The sequence below is a fragment of the Melozone crissalis genome, unplaced genomic scaffold (assembly GCF_028551555.1).
Source record: "Melozone crissalis strain CALT ecotype California unplaced genomic scaffold, PUWL_Pcris_2 ptg000066l_1, whole genome shotgun sequence".
Taxonomy (NCBI): domain Eukaryota; kingdom Metazoa; phylum Chordata; class Aves; order Passeriformes; family Passerellidae; genus Melozone; species Melozone crissalis.
Genome location: NW_026535844.1, coordinates 3,692,064 through 3,710,331, shown reverse-complemented (window position 1 = coordinate 3,710,331; position 18,268 = coordinate 3,692,064).

The following is an 18,268-nucleotide window of genomic DNA, read 5'->3' as shown; positions in this document are numbered from 1 at the left end:
ATTAATTTGGGGTCCCCAGCCCATCCCCAGCGTCACCTGCCGCCCCCCCACCAAGTCCGCTCCTGGCAACCGATGAGTCATCAGCGAGACACGCTCTGATTGGCTCGAAATTACCCCGCGTGATCTCTGAGTATTTACCGCAGTGAGAGGCCTTGGCCTGTGCCTGGCAAGTGATGAGTCAGAGTCGGGCCGGGCGCTGATTGGCTGAAAATCGCTGAGCGGGGCCAGTGCCCTGAGTTTGTGCGCAGCAAGTGGATCGTCATCAGTGCCGCGCGTTGTGATTGGTCGGGATCAGATCTGGGGTGGGGACGTGAGGAACTGGGGTTACTTGGGATTTATTTGGGTTTATTTAGGGTTTGTTTGGGGTTTTTTTGGAGTTATTGATGGATTATTTGGCGTTTATCTTGGTTTTTACTTGATTTATTTCTGTTTATTTGGGGTTATTTGGAAATATTTGGGTTTATTTGGAAGTATTAGTGTTTGTTTGGGCTTGTTTGAGTTTATGTGGGTTTATTTGGAATTATTTGGGGTTCTTGGGGTTTATGTTGGTGTGTATTGGCTTTTTTTTCGCTATGCTTGATATCATTTGGGGTTTTTTGGCTTTTACTTTGGGGAGGGTTTTTTCCGTTTTTTGGGGTTATTAGGATTTGTTTGGGGTTATTTGGGGCATTTCTAGGTATTGTTTGGGGTTGTTTGGGGTTATTTGGGGTTTTTTTCAAGTGTTATGGAGTTATTTGAGTTATTTGGGGTCATGTAGGGTCAAAAGCTCCGCGAATGTTTCTCCTGCAAAAATCGGGAATTTTTCCTTAAAAATCCGAGAGTTTTCCCCAAAAAAACCGGGAATGTTCCCTTAAAAAACCCGGACTTTTCCCAACCAATAGCAGTGCGTCCTGCTCCAAACCATCCAATCACCGCGGGTCTCCCCACAGGAACACCGGCCTCTCTCTGCACCGATCCAACCAATCACTGCATGCCTCTCTTCAGACACGCCTGCCTCTCACCCCAAACGAACCAATCACCGCGTTCCTCCTCTCAGCTACTCTCGCCTCTCTCGACCTGAACCGACCAATCACCGGGCGTCTTCCCTCAGCAATTCCCGTCTTCTTTGCCTCTATCCAACCAATCCCCGCGCGCCTCCCCTCGGCAAACCCGCCTCCCCAGCCCATCTCCTGTCAATCACCGCGCCCTCCATGAAACCACCTAATCACCGGGCGTCTCCCCTCAGCAACTCCCACCCTTCCCGCGCTGCTCCAGCCAATCAGAGCCGAGCTGGAAGCAGCGCTCCTTGACTCCGGGGCCGGCCATGGAGCGGGCCCCCCCCCCCCCACCCCCCGATACCCCCTCAGGGACCCCCGAGAGCCGCCCCGGGCTCGGGCGGGTCCTGCGGGAGGCGCTGGAGAGAGCGGGGGAGGCGCTGGGAGAGGACGGGGGGCTCCGGGAGCTGCTGAGGAGGTGCAGGGACAGGTCAGGGATCCTGGAGGGGTCGTGAGGGGAATTTGGGGAGGGGTCTTGAGGACGTGGGGGCTGATTTGGGGAGGGTGTGGGGGGAACTTGAGGGGATTTTAGCGGGGTCTGGGGGTGCTGGGGGGGCTTTGGGGGGGAATTTGGGGAGGGGTCCTTGGGGGGTGTCACGATCCGTCCTGACGGATGGGTTTCATGATGGTTCGTGGATTTGATGTCAGGATGCAAAAAGAACCAACACGGCACAAGGGGGTTTGCAATGATAATGGAAACAAATGCACCTTTATTGAATGACCACAGCAAAACGCGATAGAGGGATTAAGGGAGAGAAAAAGATGGGGGACGAGAGAGACAAAAGAGAGACAGGGAGAAAGAGGGGGATAGAGCTATCAAACGTAGAGACGAAGTCCTTTGGTCCAGTCCAGTCGAGGACCCCCCTGTTCCGTCGGGGAGGTCTCAGTGGCACAGTTCATCTGGACCCCAATTATACTCTTTTTCATTGGGGCAAGGGGGATGGATTTTGCAGCTGAAACAAAGGTAGTTTATTGTATCTTCGGGAGGGGGTGGGAAAAAAGGGTACACACAGTCCAAGTTTGGCAGTAGGCGAGAGTCATTGTTTTCGTTGTCCACTGCCTACACCTGCAACATCCATCTTGCTTTGGGCAGCTTTCCTTCCTCGCCCTGTACACCTCCCCTGAGTTGGGGCTTTCAGTCCCCGTCTCTGGAAGAAGGTGAGAGGGGCCTTCTCACATAGGGATTTCATGTCTCAGTCCTTTGATGAAGAGGTTTCTTACATCTCTACTTGTCTGTCACAGTGGTTATGAACGGTCTTCTCTTGGAGGACGGGACCACCCTAAAGCTCAAACCAGCCAGGCTGAGAGGTAGGGAGGATTCCAGAGCTATTGTGCAAAAGGGCAGGATGCCCTGTGAGCTCAGTGTAGTGTATAACAAACAACACGTGTGAAAACAGCAACTTAGCAACACTTTCAGTCCTCAGGCACATGACTTTCCCGGCCACCAGATCAGCAAACGGGGGTTTTAATTTTTTGGTGGTCTCTCTCCATGACAATCGTAAGGCAGATGAGGGATATTTCAGACAGACTCTCACAACACGGAACATACTTGTTCCCCCAGCTCCAGAAAACTTGATGCAGGAACAAAAACATTCCTGCAGAAACCACCAAAGGCCAAGGGGTGTTTGGCCACCTTCCCTTCCACACCGCACGCTTGGACAAATTGCACAGACCAAGCAGCCTTTCCCCTCTTCCCCATTGGCCTGAAGACACTGTGCACCAAGAGAAAGCTCCTGGACACCCGGGTATCCAACACAGCAATTTAATGTTCCTCGAGTGGGTGAAGGGAAAGGAAGTGCTGGCAGAGGAGAGGTGTTCCCCGCGGGCTCAGGCGGCCCCAGCAGACGCAGCCTCCCGGATCCGTTCTGCACAGCGCCGCGGCAGGACACTCAGCCACGGGCACACAGGAAAGGCCACGACTTCCAGAGGCGGCGGAGTTGGTCTCGCATCCTCTGGAGCCGGGAGGAGGGAACGCTCTGTACAGCTAAAAGGATGTGCAGAGCTTGAAGCGCCAGGCATGAGATGGCAGGGCTGCTGTCATCCGTCATGTCCTGAAGGGCTGCAGAGAGAGAAACAGAGGCACAGTCAGAGGCTGGATCTGCGGGGAGCTGGGCAGAGCCTCCAGCCTCGTCCGTGCCACGCAGCTGCCGGCACGGCCTGGAGGAAGCAGGAGCCAAGAAGGACGAGCTGGCAGCTGCTGGCCAGGAATGCCCCGCAGGCCCCTGCAAGGTGTCTGCGCTGTGGCCCCGCTGGCCTTGGGGCGCGCAGGGAGCGGAGCCGTCGGCGGGCGGGCCAGGGAACGCAGCTGCCAGCGGCAGCCCCCGCCGAGAGCCCGCGGGCCTCACTCACCGCTGCAGATGATGCGGAACTGCGGCTGCTGCCCTGTCAGGTAGCGCCCGGCCATCCCTGGGGAGCACAGAGCATGTCCTGCCTTCAGAGCCACAGCTGCCGCCCACGGGCGCTGGCAGCCCTGAGGCCACATGCCCTGCTGGCCCGGCAGGGCTCAGCCCGGGCCCCTGGCGCACGCTGCCGCCCCAGGGCACGGCTGCCAGAGGGCGGCAGCAGCAATGCCCAGGCCAGCAGGGGCTGCCCATGCCCGCGCCCGGATCCTGCTGCCGGCACAGCAGGCCGAGCCGGGGCCGAGCTACGGCAATGGGGCGGGCCGGGGAGGGAGCCGGGCTTGGCGCTCACCCATGAACCTGACGGCCGCCTCTCGCAGGGGCTCCTGTGCGCTCCGCAGGTAGGGCAGGGCCAGGCGCAGGTGCTCGGCCGCTCGGCTCCTGTCCTCTGCCAGGACAGAGAGCGGCAGGGCACAGAGGGAAAGAGTTGATGCGGGCCCTGTCCCTGGGCCGGGCGCTCCCCACGGCCGGCGCTGCTCCCCCTGCCCACAGAGCCCCGAGGCCCGGCCAGCAGCCGCAGGCGCCGGGCTCGGCACGGGGCACAGGGCCCGGCGAGCCGCGGTGCCGCCCCGCAGCAGAGCCCGGCTGGCTCGGGGCTCCGTCGGCACCGGCCTTGGGGCCACAGGAGTCTGGAGCAGAGCCCGCACGGCCCAGGGAAGAGAGCGGTGTGTGGGGCGCAGGCCGGTGCCCCTGCGTGCGGCACTGGGCAGGGGCCACAGCTGCCAGTCCCACAGACTGGGCGCCGTGGGCAGGCGGCTGCTCCAGGGATTGGGCTGGGCATTCCAGGCTGTCCTTACCAAGCACTCAGCAAATCTCCACATTTGATCCGTCTGCAGCAGCTGCTTGAGATCCTTCCTCTTCAGGAACCTCACTGCAGAAAGCGGCGTTTCCCGAGAGGCCTGCAGAGCAGCAGAGACCCAGAGGTGGCACCGCAGCCCAGGGCACAGGAGCCGCATCTCTGTGCCAGGGCTGGGAGGAGGCTGGAGCCTGTCAGGTGCCAGGGGGTGGGGAGACAGCTGAGCCCCCTTCCATGGGGACACCCAGGAGGCCTCACCTGTGCCACACACTGGTTCTCATCGTGGCAGTGGAAGAAGAGTGGGAGCAGGCTCTGGCTCACAGGCTTCTTCAGGGGCTTTTCTCCCTTTGGCACTACAAAGGCGATCACGTCTTGGAAGAGGCGAATGGAGAGCAGCTGCACAAGGCTGTTGTCCTGTTGGAAAAGAAGCCAAAGCCCTCCACATCCGCTGCTCCAGGCCCCCCTGTGCCCAGGCCCAAGGCAGCACCCAAGTGCCCGTGGCTGGGGGCACAGAGCCTCACATTGTCAAAGAGGTGCCAGAGTGCCTCAGCCAGCTGCAGGGCGATGGGACTGGCTATTGCCAGGTCTTCCTGCAGCATCAGGAGGCTGAGCACAATGAAGGTCTTCTCCACGATGTCTTCATCCCTATCCCATAGTAGCTTCACAAGGCCTTCGCTCAGGCTGTACATGCTTGGATCCTGTGTGCAAAACAAGGCTGGGCAACCCCACGCTGCTGCTGCTGCTGCTGTAGGGCTCAGAGGCCAAAGGCTTTCCCAAAGCACTCAGGCAGCTGAACAGCGAGCCTGGAGAGCTGGGAGCAGCTGCCAGAGCTGCCAAAGCCCAGCTAAGCCCAAGGGGCTGCTTGCCCCAGCCCCCGCTGCCAGCACAGCTTCAGCTGCTGCCTCCTTCTCACCATCGAGGTGAGCACCACGAGGCCTCGGAGCGCCACGCGACGCATCTCCCTCGACTGGCTCTGCAGGTGCCTTGTCAAGATCTCCAGGACTTGTTCAGCGCATTCGTTCAAGTCCAGGCAATCCAGGAGCTGCAAGGCACAGAGCAGGCACAGAGGTGCCAGCTGGCAGGAGCTCAGAAGTGCACAGGGCCGAGCCAAGGCAGCAGCACAGGGCACAGGCAGCGTCCCAGGCAGCTGCGGCTACGAGAGGGCAGAGGGGTGGGAGGCAGCTCAGCCAGGCAGCACTGTCCATGGGGCTCACCTCCACCAGGAAGGCCAGGGCGGGCAGTTCCCAGTCTGAAACGCCTTCGCTGAGCAGCTCAAAGAGGCAGGATGCCATGCCGCAGCACCAGATGATGGAGACACGGCGCATCTCCCTGGCAGGGATAAAAAGGCACCATTGCTCCTGGGCCAGGCGGGCAAGCCTCTGCCAGGGCTGACTGGCAGAGCTCTGGTCTGCTCCCAAGCTCCCCGGGGGCGCTTTGGGAGGCGGCTGTTCCCGGGCACCCTCCTCTGCCAGCCTTTTCCAGTCTGCTCATCCCTCCCTTGGTGACAAGGCCCTGCCGCCTGTGGGATCTCAGCGCCTCAGGAATGAGGTGCAGAGTCACCGAGACCACCCTTGGGGCGCTCGGAGGTCCTGGAATGTTGCCAGAAGTGTCTGGTAGCTGGACTTTGATCCTGCACGGGAAACGACACCTGTATGAGGACGGGAGGATTTCACTGGGATAAATCGTGAAGGGATATGTTAATTAGAGTGTGAGACACAGGGTTTAGAATTTCTGTACAGGGGGGTCTGGAGAAGTAAGATGGAGGAATTGGGGTGTGTCCTGTCCTTCTTCTTCTTCTTGGCCTCCATCTTCTGTGGTGATGGTGGCACTTTGGGATTGGTCCTTACTAAAAGTGCACTGGTCAATAACGATGAGAGGTATTGGGGAAAATAGGTAAATATTGTGTACGCAGTTTAGGGTATAAAGATAAGTGACCGCCCCGAAGGCAGTCAGTGTGCTCATGGCTGGCGTGCTGTGCAGACCTCTGTTGGGCCGAGAGAAAACCTTGTAGATAAGAAACTAATAAACACTGAGGACCGAGAAAAAACCTGAAGCCTCTTTTCGTCCTTTGGAGCGCGGGCTGTCCAAGGCCTCCCCGAGCCTTTCCAGGCAATTAAAACAGCCGAGACAGCGACAAGTGGCGTCTGCTGCGTAGGCTACTCCCCACCAGGAGGGGGGGTGTCAGCCCTGAAGAGCTGAAGAGCCGAGAGGGCAGCTCCGAACTTGGACGAATTCCCAGGAGAGCACTGATAACTCCTGAGGAGAGAAGCCAGAAGAAAAAAAAAAAAGAAAAAAACGGCCAGGAGAGTCTGCAAAAAACAGCAGTCACTAAGAATTCCATCTCTCAGCTTCTGCCGAAGAAAGTTCATAGCAGAGCAGCCTGGAACGGAACCAGAAAGGCGCCTCTGGATCCATCTCCTGTGACCTGCTGGATGGAGATCGGGGGCCTTCGGACCGCTCTGACGACAGATTCGGTGAGAAGGTCAAAAAATAAGAACATGAGGGGCACACTCTCCCAGGAACCGCTGGGAATTTTGTCCGCCTTACAAGGCGTGGCTGAATCATACACGGAAGGGATCCCAAAGAAGGAGCTGAAACAGCTTTTATTGCGGGTGAGGCTCAATTATCCATTTTCAGAGACACGTCTGCTATTCGAAGTAGGATTTTGGCAGGAAATTAATAGGCACTTATATCTCTTAGCCACAAAAAAAGATGAGACAGCGTTAAAGAATAATGCTAGAAGGCATTTCTGTGCAGTTAAAAAGACTGGAGAAGCAACAAGAAGTTGTGGGACCCTTAGAAGAAGGGGGAGGAGAGCAAGGCTCTCGGCAGAGGTTAGCTCTGGCCTCAGGTAGCTAGGGGGAAAAGGCTCTCGAAGAACGGGAGCAGGAAACAATATCAAAGCCTCCGATTCCAAGACCCAGAAACCCCAGGAAATCCCCAAAAAAGTCCGGAAACCCCAGAGAGTATAGGGGATTCAGGATCCGACTCAGACGCGAGATCAGAAAGGGGGGACCTAGGGGGAGAAAAGGGGTCAGGAGAAGCGCTTTATCGCGGCGGGCACGGCGACGCGGCGGCGGCAGAACAGGACGGCCAGGCTGCGGTGGTGCAGGTGCAGGCGGGGGGCGCAGGTAAGGAGGTGACGGGAGACATGAGTTCCGGTGCGGCTTTTGTCAGCACAACGCCAGGAGCGGCAGCCGCTCCGGCCGGCACGGTGCCAGAGACGCGCGTGGAGGGCAGAACTCGCAAAGACCCGGGGGGGGGAGTCACAAACCAGCGCAGGGGTGTTAGACATGGGCAGCGAATTGGGGGAAGCTGCACAGCCCCAAAGGGCCACCGTAGAGAGACGCAGGAGGCGCGCGGTTGTGACATCAGACCCGGTGCGGAGGTCGGCTCGGATCGCGGAGCGGGCCCAGATGCCGGCGGGGGGCGGGTTGCGCACACCGGTGGGGGGAGTGGACACAGCGTCAGAGGAGGAGGAGAGAGAGTCGGGGACAGACCGAGGGGAGGAGATTTCGGAGGCGGAACGAGGGGGAGAGAGTTACGTTAGCTCGGGAGAGACAGGGAGTGGCTCGGAAAGCACGCATGCGCGGAGAGCAGAGCGCGGGCGGAGGCAGGCCCGGTCCCCTGTGACGTCTTGGGCGAGGAGGGGCCTTGCTCCGGGTTCCACATCCCGGGGCTCCACCCCCTCTCCAGACTCGGTGCCTTTAATCAAAACCCTCGGAGTCCAAGTCTCTTCCCTTCAAGGGAGACGTTCTGGTGTTCGAGCTCCATTTTCAGCTGAGTTAAAAGCCATGCAGACTCGGTCTCAAACGAGATCGCAGACACAGCAGTCGGCCGGAAGAGGAGCAGTCGAGTTCATTCCGTCATCCTTGCCACGGAGTCCGGTGACAGCGCCACCTCATGGGGGGATGACAGAAGTGCACGACATGCCGGATCTGTTCGGTGGAGCCACAGCGCCATCTCGTGGCGAGACTGCAACAATGCAGCAATTTTTTCCAACATTATACAAAAAGGAGTACTTCTAAGAAGACAATGATAACACAACAAATGGATTATCCTTCAACTTCGAGATTTCGCGAAGACGATGAAAGCTCAGATGAAGCACAGCAACAAGGAGAAGATGTCATAAGGATCACAGCATCGGAAGGTGTTCCGGCATGGATACTGTCAGCAGCAGAAGCAGCAAAAAGCTTCTTGCATTCATTTGATACAGCAAAAAAGAAATATCAACAGGATCCTCGAGTTTCCTTTTCAGATTTAGGAGCGAGGCCAAAAACCTCAAGGCGAAAAATGAGGTACGATGAATCACCGATGACATCCACAACACCGTTATTCATGCAAATCCCAATGGAGTCTCAAGAGGAGGAATTTCAACAGCCGGTGAAGACGATGGATTGGAAGCGCATCAGAAAAGCATTGGCAAAAGACAAGCATTTATTTCCGGGTTCAGGAGATTTGACAATGCCAGTGACATATGATGCCCAGGGACAGAATCCAAGATGGGAGAGGATGGGTCATGAGACACTCAAAGACTTAGGGAAGGCGGCTCAAACTTTTGGGCTGGACTCACAATATTTCAAACAACTATTAAGAGGGACATTCACCATGTATGACCTCACGCCATATGATATTCGAAGTATTGTGGCAATGATTCTCACTGACACACAGAATCTTATCTGGGAGAAAAGGTGGAGAAAGTATCTTTCTGAATTGCGGAATAGATATCAAGGTGGGCCAAACGCAAACCTCACAGAAGCGCAGTTAGCAGGGGATCCTCCAGATGACAACCCAGGGGAACAAGCAGTGCGGCTTCCACGAAGAGTGTTAAGTGACATCAAAGAAGCAGCACAAATGGCAATCATGCAGAATACACCAACAGAAGCTCCGGATGTTCCGTTCTCTTGCATCAGGCAAGGTCCCGCAGAGCCATTCATGTCGTTCATCGATCGACTCATGCAAGCCGTGGATCGACAGGTGACGATTGAAGAAGCGAAGAGGCCTCTCTTGGAGAGCTTGGCTTTCGGCAGTGCCAACCCGGATTGTCAACGGGTCATTAGTGCCTTGCCAGGACGGCCATCCCTGGCAGAGATGGTGGAGGCATGCAACAAGGTGGGGACACCTCAGCATGTCGCATCGATTGTGAAGAACGAATTAAGAGAGGAATGGGAAGAACAGATAAAGGGACACTCTGAGAGACAATCAGAAGACAAGACATTAGAAAAGATGCTGGAAAAAATACTCCATCAACAGGACGAGAACATCAACAAAGTTCTTGCAACGATGCAGAAGAAGGGCAATCCCCCAGGAGGACAGTGCTACAAATGTGGGGAGTTTGGGCACATGAGAAAGAATTGTCCACGAACACATACACCAGTGCCAACACAAAAAGCGGAAAGGCCAATTTGTGCGCGGTGCGGAAAAGGAAGACACTCTGTGAAAGAATGTTATTCCCAGACAGATGTGGACGGAAATCCATTACCGTATCCGGGAAATGAGAAAAGGAGCGCGGCCATAAATCGCCAGCGCGCTCAGACACAAGTACTGGTGGTGACACAAGAGCAGACAGGGCAATCATCAGTGAGCAACAAGCAGATGCCCTCAGCAAAACCCTCAGTCGATTCCATAGTGACCCAGACCTCCTCCCACCAGGGGCACAGTGTGCATTGGCAGCTTCAAAACTAGTATGCTTTCTAGATGAAAATCATACGGAGATACCAACGGGTATCCGCGGAGATTAATACAAAAAGCAAGATTTCTTGATAGTTGGGCAAGACAAATGCAGTATTCTTGGACTCACTGTTTATCCTACGGTTGTCGCAGCAGACAAAAATACAGAATTAACAGTTTTGGCAAGAGCGCTTTGTCCACCATTGACTGTACCGGAAAACACTGTGGTTGCGAGAGCTTTCGCCTTGCCGCCACACGCAGTTGGAGAAGTCATGTCAATCTTTGACGAAGAAGGTTTCCCTATGAAGGAACATGTTGAAGTACACACAACATGGGTGAAGCACATAGGTCGAGATCGACCCACGCTCACGTGCCAATTGACATGTGGAGACAGGATGATAGCAATCAGAGCTATGCTCGACACAGGGGCGGATGTAATGGTAATATCGTACATCTTTTGGCCACGCAATTGGAGCTTGGTCGCGCCCTTGGGTTCTCTCTCAGGCATAGGGGGAGCATCTCTGTGTCTGCAAAGTGAGAATTCCGTTGTTGTCACGGGACCAGGAGACAAGACGGCGATCATTCGTCCTTTTGTCGTCCAAAAGCCGATCACAGTCTGGGGTCGAGACCTTTTGGCACAATGGGGCGCGAAGATCGAAGTGGATTTTTAATAGGGGTCACTGCGGCACTCGCCACATTGAGGTTGACATGGAAAACAGATGATCCAGTTTGGGTGGATCAGTGGCCCCTTGAGCGGAAGAAGTTGAGTGCTTTGAAAGACCTGGTCCAAGAACAATTGCAGAAGGGACACATCAAGCCAACAGACAGCCCTTGGACCTCTCCAGTGTTTGTTATCAAGAAAAAGCTATCGGGCAAATGGAGGTTGTTACATGATCTCAGGAAGATCAACGAAGTCATAGAAGACATGGGAGTACTTCAGCTGGGACTTCCATCTGTCTCAATGATTCCCAGAGATTGGCCGCTTGTGGTCATTGACCTCAAGGACTGTTTTTTCAGTATTCCACTCCATCCAGATGATGCTCCGAGATTTGCCTTTTCAGTTCCGAGTATCAACAAGGAAATGCCTCTGCAGTGGTACAATTGCGTCGTACTTCCACAAGGCCTAAAAAATTCTCCGACGATCTGTCAATGGTACGTGGCACGAGCTTTGGCACCGGCGCGGAAGAAATTTCTGAAGGTGAAGATCATTCATTGCATGGATGATTTGCTCATTGCAGCGTCAACACAACAGGAGCTGCAAGAAGCTCATGACTGCGTGATTGCAGAGGTGCAAAAGGCAGGTCTGGAAATCAGCATTTCGAAGATTCAGGAGGTTGCGCCTTGGAAATATCTAGGGTGGAAAATTTCAGAGAGAACAATAAAACCTCAGAAAATGGAGATCAGCACTAAGATCAACAATTTGCATGATTTACAACAGCTTTTGGGAGAAATCAACTGGATGAGGCCAGTTTTGGGAATCACAAATAGCGACATTCCAGTGTTGCTCGATCTTTTGAGAGGAGACACAGACATTCGGTCTCCCAGGACACTCACGCCAGAAGCGAAGAAAGAGTTAGAGAAAGTCACAGACGCGATACAGAAAAGGCAGGCACATCGATTTGTTCCAATGTTGCCTTTTCAGTTGGCAGTGCTGGGGAAGAAAACACAGTTCCATGGTTTGATCTTCCAATGGGATGAGTCACAAAAGGACTCTTTGATAATCAGAGTGGGTTTTCCTACCACACAGGCCCTCAAAAACAATTCTCACAGATTTAGAGATGGCAGCACAAATCATCATAAAGGCAAGAACAAGGTTGCTGACAATGGCAGGACGAGAATTCTCAGTCATCAGATTACCTCTGAAGCAAGACTATTTCGATTGGGCAATGCAACAATCAAAAGACTTATTAATCGCATTGTTAGCTTTCCCAGGAACTTGCACAGTCCATTTTCCACAGCATAGAATATTAGAATCACAAATATGTTACAGAGCAAAACCAAGAATAAATGAAGAACCTTTGGACGGGATCACAGTGTTCACTGATGGCTCAGGGAAGACACACAAGTCGGTGATCACGTGGAGAAACTCAACGACAGGGGATTGGGAATCAGACGTGAAGATGGTTCAGGGCTCTCCACAAATTGTGGAGTTGGCAGCCGTTGTCCGAGTATTTCAGTTGTTCAAACAACCCCTCAATCTGGTCACAGATTCCGCATATGTTGCGGGTGTGGTCAAGAGATTGGAGGGTTCGCTCTTGAAAGAAGTCAGTAATGAGGTTTTATACTCATATCTGACGAGCTTGAAAATATTGCTAGAGAGCAGGGAAAGAGAATATTTTATCACGCACATCAGAGCGCACACAACACTTCCGGGGTTTTTAGCGGAAGGGAATGCTTGGGCGGACAGGTTGACAATGCCCATTTCGCAAACACTGCCAGACATTTTTGAGCAGGCAAGATTAAGTCATGCGTTCTTTCATCAGAATGCACAATCGCTGATGGAGTCCTTTCGTCTCACAAAGAGTCAGGCGAGGGAGATCATTAGTGCTTGTCCAGACTGTCAGCTTGTGCAGCCACCTTCTTCTACAGGAGCAATCAATCTGCGGGGACTGCAAAGTCTTCAATTGTGGCAAGCTGATGTCACGAAATATCCATCCTTTGGGAGGCTCAAAAATGTTCATGTTTCTGTAGATACATTCTCAGCTGCAGTCTTTGCTTCAGCACATGCAGGGGAAACAGCAGACCATGCTTGTCGACATTTTCTGCAAGCATTCGCATCATTAGGTGTGCCTCAGGAGATAAAAACAGACAATGGCCCAACGTATACAGGCAGGGTGCTTGACAAATTCCTGAAAAGATGGGGTGTCAAACATACGTTTGGTATTCCACATTCGCCCACAGGTCAGGCAATCATTGAAAGAACACATCACACCCTGAAATCCCTTCTGGACAGACAAAGAAGGGGTGAGCCAGAGGCAACACCTCACATGAAATTAAATAAGGCACTGTATGTGTTGAATTTCCTAAACAGTTCATCCTCAGAACCTAATCCACCAATCGTGAGGCATTTTCTAAACAGCACACAAGCAAAGCTAAGGGAAAATCCTTTAGTTTTGATCAGAAACCCAGAGACAGGACAAATAGAGGGTCCTTTCAAACTAATCACTTGGGGCAAGGGTTTCGCTTGTGTTTCCACAGATCGAGGTCTGAAGTGGGTGTCAGCGCGACACATGAAGCCATTCCGAACGCGAGAACACGAGAACATAAGGGTGAAAGGTATTGGGGAAAATAGGTAAATATCGTATACGTAGTTTTGAGTATAAAGATAAGTGACCGCCCCGGGGCCCTCAGTGTGCTCATGGCTGGCTTGCTGTGCAGACCTCTGTTGGGCCGAGAGAAAATCTTGTAGATAAAAAACTAATGAACACTGAAGACCAAGAAAACCTGAAGACTCTTTTCGTCCTTTGGAGCGCGGGCTGTCCAAGGCCATCCCGAGCCTTTCCAGGCCATAAAAACAGCCGAGAAAGAGACAGGCAACAGAAGGGCAGATGCTCTCGCTGCACCTGCAGTGATGGCCACTCTCCCAAATGTTTTTGAACAGGCAAAAATCAGCCACCAGCTTTTCCACCAAAATGCACCTGGCCTGGTTTGTCAGTTTAACATCACTCGAGAACAGGCCAAAGCGATTGCGGGCACATGCCCAAATTGCCAACAACATGCACTCCCTACAGTGAGTACGGGAGCAAACCCAAGGGGACTGAACAGTTGTGAACTGTGGCAAACAGATGTAACACACATACAGTCTTTTGGACAGCAGAAATATGTTCACGTTAGTGTAGATACCTTTTCTGGAGCGGTCTATGCTTCTGCCCACACAGGAGAATCATCTATCGATGCCATTAAGCACCTCTTACAGGCTTTATCTTTCATGGGCATCCCCAAGGAGCTGAAAACTGATAATGGGCCTGTTTTTAAATCCAAGGAATTGGGGAGCTTCCTGCAGTAATGGGGAGTAGAGCACAAAACTGGCATCCCCTACTCCCCTACAGGTCAAGCCATTGTAGAAAGAACTCACCGTGATATTAAAAGAGTCCTGGACCAGCAACAATAGGTTCTGAAGGTGGAACCTCCCCACATACGGTTATCCAGGGCGCTATTCACAATCAGTTTTCTGAATTGTTCCTTTGACAGCCTGAACCCACCCATCCTACGCCACTTTGGGGTGAACAGTCATAGGTTGATGAAAGAAAAACCCCTGGTTTTAGTAAAGGACCCTGAGACTTGGAAAACGGTGGGACCTTACAAATTGGTTACCTGGGGACGTGGATACGCCTGTGTGTCCACCCCCTCTGGTTTAAAGTGGGTTCTTTCCAAATGGGTAAAGCCCTATGTTCCCAAGGTCTCAGAGAAATCTACAGAAGCGCCCCAGGTTGCTCATGCTGCCTGGAGAAGGAAACGCCGCACACGTTCTCTGGAGGAAATTCCATTTAAGCCTCCTATCTGGAATAGTTTGTAATATATGTTTGTCTCAAGTTCCTTGTAACAGTTTAGATCCCACTGTTCGTGTGTAGTCTCGAGATGCCATGAGACCGAGCCTGCTTCTCGTCCTACTCGTGATCATCCCACCTGTGATCTCCTGCATAGTCCTTCAGCCCAAAGCACGTATGGACTACCTTGGCAAAAGCTCTCGGACATCAGCAGAGAAACTGATGACAGGCTGAATGGACTGTTCAAAGGCTGGGGACTCTCGGGCTGGTTGGGATCTATGCTGAAAACTGTGTTTTAGTACTGTTTATTTTAGTTATTGTTATTGTAGTTGTTAGCATTGTTTTTGGATTAATCAAATGCATGGTTCTCAAGTTAATTTCAAGCCCATCTCCCCCTCCTGTAGAGGAGGAACCAATTTCATCACAAACCCAGTCCCTTTCTTTTTAAACAAAACTAGGGGGAGATGTTGCAGTGTGTTACAATTTCCTGTTTTACCTATCCTAGTCCTTCAGGTGTGCCATCTTCCCCCGCCCCCCTTTCCCCCTGCTGGGCTGTCAGTCAGTCTTGGCATTCCAGCAGAGCCGTCGTGTGGTTGGTCAGGTTCAAAAGATGCCCCTATGCCCAGAGGTCATTGGCCTGTCTGGGTGTCATCCTCCCCTGAGACCCTGCCCCTCCCACCTTGTTGGTGGCTCACCTGTCCCTTCCCTCCCCCCGAAGCTTAAAAGGTCAATCAGGCCATGCAGTTGGCATTCTGTTGGAGCTGTTACCTGTGATTCAGACCTCTGTGACCATGGAATAAGACGCTGGATATTAACCCTCCGGCAGAATCCGTCTCCATTCCTCCACACCATCGCCTGAAGCCTTCCCACCTGAGATAAAGTGGGTTTCTACAAGCCTGGACTTGTTCACTGCCTGCTGCCGCATCCAGCAAGCTAAAGGTGTCTCTGGGGTGAAACACCACAGTGGCCGCCTTTGGCCCAGCAGCAGGGGTCAGACGGGCCCAGGCACAATCTACCTGGTGATATTGGGATTCATATTCCAATAGAGGGCAGAGGTAAAAATGTGATGAATTGAAAAAGGGAGGAGATGGCATTGACACATGACATATAAGGGGGGAATCTTCACTTGGCAAGCTTGTGTGTGAGGTGGCAAGGGTCCAAGAGCCCTGCACTCCGTACCCTGTGGTTATCTTTTGCTTTTGCACTATTATTTGAAATGAATTATCCATTATTTTTAATCAAATTATATTGTCAATATATATTTTCTATACTATTCAATTAAAATTGCTGCTATCTCAAATATTGTTTGGGTTTTTTTATGATGGGATAATTGGGCAAACATAACAACAAGAAACACAAGGGCAAAACCAATGGCCGGAATATATCACACAAGAAAGGACAGTTTAGAATTCTGCCAGCAGCAGCTTTGTTGTGACAGGCCAGGAGTGCAGTGCACACAAGCACCAGGCAAACGGTTCAAGGCAAAGCTGAGAACAGCAAATCAAGTCCAAAACAGACAGAGAGTACCACAACAGCAGGAGAGAGAACAAGAACAGAGCAGAAGTGCAGTGATGCTGGCAGGCTGTTCACTGCAGAGGCTCTTTCTTCTCCAGCTCATAAAAACAACACAGAAACAAAGCCCTGAGCATGGAGCCACTCCTGCTCTCATGCCCTGTTTGGAAGGACCATCGTGTCCCAGCCATGGAGTGACAAGCAGGATCCCTCACCTCCCGACTGACAGCTGCCATCTCTCCTTCAGCCATGCGTGTCTGTCTGACAACGTCCTGCAAAGTTCCTCCATCCATGTATTCCATCACCAGCCAGAGCTCTCCATCAACAAGGAAGCTGGAAGAGGAAAGCAATGGCATGGAGATGAAAGTGCAGAGCTCAATTCCCCCATGGAAAAGCCTGGAGTGGAGTTTTGTTTCCAGGTCACTTGTCAGTGAGGACAGAATCAGATGGAGAGACATTCCTGCCAGGCTGCACAGCCCTTGGAATCTGCACAGTCTAAAGGAGAAGGAGACACCTGTGAGAAAGGAGAGGCCTTAGATGGCAAGCAGGTGAAAAATGCAGTTTAGCAACAGCCCAGATCAGTGTGGAACCACAACCCTTGGCCCCAGCTGGTTCAGCTTCTGAACTCATCAGTTCCACCATTCCCTGCAGAACAAGGCAACACAACTGCCAGGGTTATCCAGGGGAGGAGGCCGTGCAGCACTTGGGACAAAAGCAGTCAGAAAACCTTTCAGAAAGTCCCTTCAGAAACAGGCAAGGCCAGTGAAAACTGGGCAAATGAGGCATTTCTGGAAACAAGAACCTGATCTTCCTGGCATCTGTAGCAATGGAAAAGGGCTGGGAAGAAGAAGCCAAGGGAAATAATTTCTGCTGTGGTTTATCAGCACTTGTTGGGAGAGACATCAAACGGGGAGGAACTTATAGGAAAAACCAAAGCAAAGCAACAAAAGCACATGGAGGGAGTGAACTGCCAGGCAGTTGTTTTGGGAAGATGTGGCTGGGTCAGGTATTTTCCAAACAGGCTACAGACTCCAGATGCCAGGAAAGGTTAACGCAGGGCCTGGGCACGGGATAAGAGCTGAAGCACTCACCTCTCCAAAGAGTTGACAATGTTGGGGTTCTTCTTGTCCCTCAGGAGCAGGATCTCATTCACAGCTTGTTCCCTGTTCTGCCCTCTGAGACTCATTTTCTTGATGAAGGGACATTGCAGCCTTTAACTGCAGGAGATTGTGGCAGGAGGCCACAGCAAACACGGAGCAAGTCTTTTTGGAGCGACGGAGCCGGGCTGTGCCCAACTGCCTTGGGATGGGACACCAGAGCTCAGCAAGGGCCATTCCCACAGCCCATTGCTCTGCCAGCTGGGGGCTGCTTACAGGACACATGGCCAGAGACATTTGGCCTTGCAAGCTCTGCAGAAATGGTCCCTCAGCTGTCAGCCTCAAAGCTCTAACTACATTCTCTGCACCTACAGTCTTCTCAAATGGCCTCAACACTCTCATTATTATTATTATTCAAACACATTTTTCAAGCAGGAGGTAATTCTGGTTCTGTGAAAACAGAGCAAAACAGACAGGAACCCTTTAGCAATTCTATGGGATTTGGTCATGATTTCAGATCCAACTGCTCTGTTTGGGATTGCACAACAAAGCAAACACACACACCCATTACTCAGGTGATCCCTGTCACAGGCTGTCACTGACACCAGACCCAAACACAACTGCAGGATTTAGGAGAGAGCTTTGCCCTGGACATCCATCTTCTCATTTCTCTCCCTCTCTCTTTGAACAGCTGAACTTGGACTAAAACCCCGAACTGAGCCCAAGCAGGATCTCTCCCTAATTAGGGCTTGAGGTTCCCTTTGAAGATGAAAGGCAGGATGGAAAAACTGCTAAATAATGTTCCTGTCTGAGGCTGGGATGAAGATTAATGGGGCCTCAGTCTCCAGCAGCTGATGCATTCACACTTTTAGATATGAAGACCAAGCCAGCGTGTCCTGCTCTGACAGACACCGCTGCCCTCCTTGCATTCCTTGGGCACTTGAGAAGGACCAAGTCTGTCCCAGCTGTGCTCTGCAGGCTGACACTGCTCTGCCTTCAGAGGAGCAGCCTGGGCAGGAAAGCTCTGCTGGCCCCCAGAGCTGCAGCCACAGCTCCCAGCGGAGGGGAAAGCCTTGCAGAGCTGCCAGCTGTGCTGGGCATGTTGGCACTGACCTCTCCTCCAGGGGCTCTGTCGAGTCCTTCAGAAACGGTTCCGAAAGCCCTGGAGACAAAAGAGCAGAGAAGAAAGGAGCAGCGCTTTAGGCCCTGGCAGTGAAAGCCAGGCCAGACAGGAGATCTCTGTTGCCTGCAGCATTCACAAACACCTGGGTGC